Raw genomic sequence first — 5,761 nt, 5'->3', positions numbered from 1 at the left:
CCATATTGCTGCCGTGTTACTGCCGCGTCACAGGCACTGTTTGGAAAGAAAAGTTAAGGTATATCATTAAAACTATTTCTGTGTTCGCTCTTTCTTTGTAAATATCTCATGTTTCAATGAGGGCACATGCGGCTTATAGACAGGTGCAACTTATGTATGTCCAAAATGATTTGTCCTTTAAAAATGTATTGGGTGAGGCTTATAACTAGGTGTGCTCTGTCGGGCGGGAATTCCGGTAATTAGTTTGAGTTGGAATATTTGTAATTCAACCAGCAATTTGAGGCATATAATCAGGTGCGGCTTATAGACCAAAAATTACGGTACGTGGTCGAGCTCAAGGCTAAAAGACAGGATGGGAGCTATTTTCTCTCATAGCAGGAGTACTTGAGCCCCCCGAATGAAATTTGTCCTGTGCAGAATTGTGTATGAGGTGCAGCTGCCACTTTGCAAGACAAATAATCTTGAATTAGAAATGAGCTCATTAGAGGAACAGCCAAAGTTGGATCTTTTGGAGACAAGGTTTGAGAGAGACAGATCAGAAGCTGTTTGCTAACACTAATCTGTGCATCCAATGAAACTCACTGCAGCTCTGCTTACGTTGTGGCTTTGTTGAAATGTTCCACACCACTGTATCATCACTAAAAGTGTCTGTGGATCTTCACCTTGTCTAGCTACAAAGTCCCTCATAGAAAATCTTGGAGTGCTGCTGGTTATCATATAAACTGGAGGCGGAAATGCAGAAGGGCTTGCTCGCAATATCAGAACTAGGCAGATAAAATATTTACTTGGTTGTCTCATTTCACACTTGATGGGTGGGTGGGCACCCCAGAGACTTATTTATTTCCATCCGTTTTATACACTGCTTCTGCTCACATTGTTCACATCGGAGCCTTTCCCAGCTGACTTTGGGCAGCTATGGACAAACAACCATTCGCGCTGCCATTTCCACCTCTGGGCAATTCAATGCCGTACTCCTTAAAACATTTCGACTCAACAACATCTCCGCTGATGTAAAAATGTAGTCAGATTCTCCACAATCAACCCAATTCTCAATGATCATTTATTCATTATTGCTGAACTTCATCAACTAAAACTTAATGATGTGTTTTACGACCAAAAATCGCATTTCTTCACTTCAGTAGCTTGAATGGCTTTGTCAGTATTAGCGAGAAAGCTGTCAGTCGAAAATGTCCCCCAAGGAAAGCCAGCGTGATTTTTATTTTCCTGGAAATATTCGCTAGAATGATTCATAGGTGTTAATTTGACAATAACATCCGTCAAAAAAAAGTTCACATCACACCTTTTAAATCCCTTCACAGATCTGCCATGCACTGCGCGGGTGTTGACGAGCTTGGACAGCCGATAACTGGACATTTCTGACAGCTTCAACAACCACGATCCAACTCAGCTCAGCTCAAAACTTGGACATTTATTTTCTATTTAGAGATGAATGTAATTAATTTCACCTCCAATTACTTCCCATCACTAATCACAAAGACAAATGTGGCCTTCTTATGTTTGGATCCACATCAAATCAGATTGTGGAGAAAGCGAGCGTTGGTCTACGGACGCCACGTTGGGGATTCACGTCCTTGATGCTTAACAGCGCCGCAGTCACAAACATATCAGTCGGTCACAGCCAGTGGCGTCACCGTCGAAGCAGCTGAGGCCAGCGCTTGTCACTCAGCGTCCTTATTATTCGCCCCGTCTCATGCCCTTCATTCAAACCATTAAAGTCAATCCAATTTGGCCACTAAAGTCTAAATTGAAATCTTAATTGCCTCACGCTGAAAAAAAATAAAAAATCTAGGTAGCTAATTTATGCAGGGATGTAGGTGCGTTTTATGACTGTATTGCGCCATCGGGCCTAGTAAATTATAATGGGCCATAAAATGGTGTGTGGCTGCGGTCCATCCGGTTTTCAGTTGGAATGGAATTCAGGGCAATGTGATCATCGAAGCTATGGCTCTGAAATCCATCCGTCCATACATTTTCTGAGCCGCTTATCCTCACAAGGGTCGCGGGAGTGCTGGAGCCAATCCCGGCTATCATCGGGGAGGAGTCGGGGTACACCCTGAACTGGTTGCCAGCCAATCGCAGGGCACATAGAGACAAACAGTCGGATTCACAATCACACCTAGGGGCAATTTTGAGTCTCCACTTAATGCAGGTTTTTAGGGATTTGGGAGGAAAATGGAGTTACCGTAGAAAACCCACGCAGGTTTGGGGAGAACACGCAAACTACACACAGGCGGGGTCAGAATTTGAACCCAACGATCTAATCGGATGCTCCACCGACTCTGAAATGTTTAAGGAAATATTACAATGGATGTTTTGTCAAATCCGAGTGAATTCATTCAAAAATGTCACCTTCCACATTTGTTTTCACAAGCAAGTGATGTGATGTCTGGATACAGCCAACCGCCAATTAATTTTCTGTACCACTTATCCGGAACAGGGTCACCGAGGAGCTGGAGCCTGTTGCAGCTGACTTTGGGTGAGAGGCTGGGTACGGCAGCCATTGCAGAGATTTACTGTATCGACAAACGACAGCTTACAATTTAAAAAGAAATCACATAATGTCATAGACAGTTATTACACAGTAACTCCACAGTAGTACAATAGGGCCTTGCGATACAAGAGAGTTTTTTGAGGTACAATACATCAATGGGCGATTTCTTTTCCCCACAAACTTGATACTCCAAACCACACGTGTCAAACTCAAGGCCCGGGGGCCAGATCTGGCCCACCACATGATTTTATGTGGCTGGCGATGCCAAATCTAGAGTGTAAATTTCCGTGATTCTAGTAAAAAATCTGTACAAAAATTTCAAATTGTCATATATCATAAATGATAAAGTTGAGATACCACAAGCATCAAACGTGAATAGTTGAAAAACATATTACCTGTGATTTCTGATTCCAAAACTAGTTAATAAATTGATCACGTAAAGATGATGAGATCACTAAATATTTTTGTTGCACAGTCATAATGGCCCTCTGAGGGAAACCGGAACAACAATGTGGCCTGTGAGAAAAATTTGTTTGACACCCCTGCTCTCAACTCACTTCACAAAAAGCAGCAGTGTGGTAGATAAATATACTCCTTTTCCAAAATAAATATTCTGGGAAAAAAACTGTTTATTTCCATTGCCACCTGAGAAGTTAGTCAAACAAAACATAAAACAATTATACGTATACGTAAAACAACTATGTACACGCTGCTAGCTAATTACTAATAGAACGGCAAATGCCACAGGCATTAACATCTTCTGTATTGTTCATTTTTAAACAAAAGATATCTGTACACAAATGGTGCGGTGACATATGCAGACAAGTCATATAATAATACTCTCAGATGTATTTTTTAATCCGCTGTGAAGAATGATCCATTATACTGCCGTACTGAGGAGCCAAATGAGGACTTTGCTCTCGAGTACAGTATTTGTCTTTGTCTTCGTGCTGTCCCTGAATGGCCAAGGTACAGACACCAGAAAAAAACAGTACAATGTGCATTGAAAGATAAATTGTGACAAAAACTGTTCAATTGCTTTTAATTCCATTTGAATTATGATGTAATAGTAATATTTCCATCCATCCATTATCTTTTGCCTCTTATCCTCACGAGGGTCGCAGGGAATGCTGGAGCCTATCCCAGCTGTCACCGGGCAGGAGCCGGTGTACACCCTGAACTGGTTGCCAGCCAATCGCAGGGCACATAGAGACAAACAGCTGCACTCACAATCACAACTAGGGGCAATTTAGAGTGTCCAATTAATGTTTCATGTTTTTGGGATGTGGGAGGAAGCTGGAGTGCCCTGAGAAAACCCACGCAGGCACGGGGAGAACATGCAAACTCCACACAGGCGGGGCTGGGATTGAACCTGGGTTCTCAGAACTTTGAGGCCAACACTTTACCATCTTATCCACCGTGCCGACATCGTAATATTTAATTATTTAAAAAAAATAAAATGGGATATTCTTGTTCTCCTCATTACAAACAAGAAGCAAGAAAGGTTTTTTATTGGGGGGGGGGGCGGGTGGGTGGATGCTGAGGTGTGATTGTGATTGTTGTCTGTCTCTATGTGCCCCACGTGTGGCTGGCAACCAGTTCAGGGTTTACCCTTCATCCTGACCAATGACACCTAGAATTAGCTCCAGCAGTCCCGCGACCCTTGTGAGGATAAGCGGCTAAGAAAATGGATGGATATATGTTCATATCTCTAAGAGGTAAATGTTTACAATCATACATTTTAAGTTAAGGTTTTAAAGTTCTAAATTTTGTGTTGTCATTTTAGCTCTTGCGTGTGGTGGAAATTTACTAAAGACGGTTTCGACATGTGATCAGAAAATTATGTCTTTGTTATTAAATTTAGCCATGTTCATTATATGTTAGCGACCACACCAGAAGATTTTGTACGTTGCACTGAGTGTGCTTGCGCTGAACAAATTCAACTCTTCCTGCAGGAGTATTTGACAACTGTAGTGTTTTCCTTTTTTTTTTTTATTATAGTGATATAGAAATAGTTCCATGACAACGTAGGTCTTCCTGATGCAGTGTCAGGCCTGCTTTTTTTTTTTTTTTTTGCAGTCTTGTGGAAAATTGCAGAAAAGTCCGCATTCGATACATGCCATATCTGACCTTCAGCAATCTTTGAATTTATGTTAACTGACTACCTTGAGCTCAGTTTTCCATCAAGATAACACAAAATGATCCATCGGTCGCTTGTGCCGTCGTGAGATGTTTGAAAGGGGGCGAGCATGTGGCCCGCTAAGAGGCATTTCTCCGCCTCCCGCTTTCCCCGCGGCCCGCTGTTGTGATAGCGCTTTATCTTCTAGATTACGACGTTCCATTATCCGAGGTTGGGGATTACAACGGCGAGGAGCATCTTGTGAGGAATGTATTCTGCCGTGACCGAGAGAGTTGTTGCGGCAAGAGGGGCCCTTCTCATCTTCTGGCTAGCGTTTCCTTGCCTCTCCTTTCATCTCGCCACTTAAAGTTAATTCTTTTTTGTAGAACCTGTTCTTTTTCAGGATAAATTGGCACATGATTACAAGCGGGCATGTTTGTGCATTCGAGTGACACAAGCTCAAGGCGGAGACCGTCCATTTACTGCCCATTGTTAAAACTGCAGAGTAGAGCATGAAGCTCCATCTATTGCATGTTTGTAAACCACTCTGCTGAGTGGACGCAGGCACAAATCTCACGTGTTTCCAAGCCAGGCGCTCAAATGTAGCTTTTGGGCATTCTGGGCCTGACTCAAGCGCAACAAAGCCATCATTTGCGCGGCGTTGCAGTGATTGAAGAAGCTTTGAACGGCTGCCGGAGTTTGCATGATTCATTCTCACGCTTTGTAGTCTGTTGCACAATGAGCAGTGACCTGGATTGGAGTCCTACCCAGCAATTGCGTGCAAACATACGGCCCGGTAACTCCAATCGTGTCAGCTCGATATACTGTCACAGTTTGGCGAGGAGGTTATGCACGTGGTGACAGAGTTTCTGAGACCCGCGGTGTTGTTTTGACAGAAATTGGCACAGAGTCAGGTAAATCTGTTGGCGTGTTGAAAGTTGACGGGAAAATTATTACTAGCATTACAGCTTTACAACTGTGTTCTAATGTGTAGTTTACACAGCTTTGACTCAACCTGGAGCGTATCCCTCGCTGATTTTAGGCAAGAGCTGGACTACACCCTGGAATGGTCGCTGATCACACTAATATTTGACATCTAGGGATGATCAACAGAAGGGGTCTCAAACTCA

Source organism: Syngnathoides biaculeatus, chromosome 8 (assembly GCF_019802595.1).
Source record: "Syngnathoides biaculeatus isolate LvHL_M chromosome 8, ASM1980259v1, whole genome shotgun sequence".
Taxonomy (NCBI): Eukaryota; Metazoa; Chordata; class Actinopteri; order Syngnathiformes; family Syngnathidae; genus Syngnathoides; species Syngnathoides biaculeatus.
Note: the sequence above shows the minus strand (reverse complement) of the source record.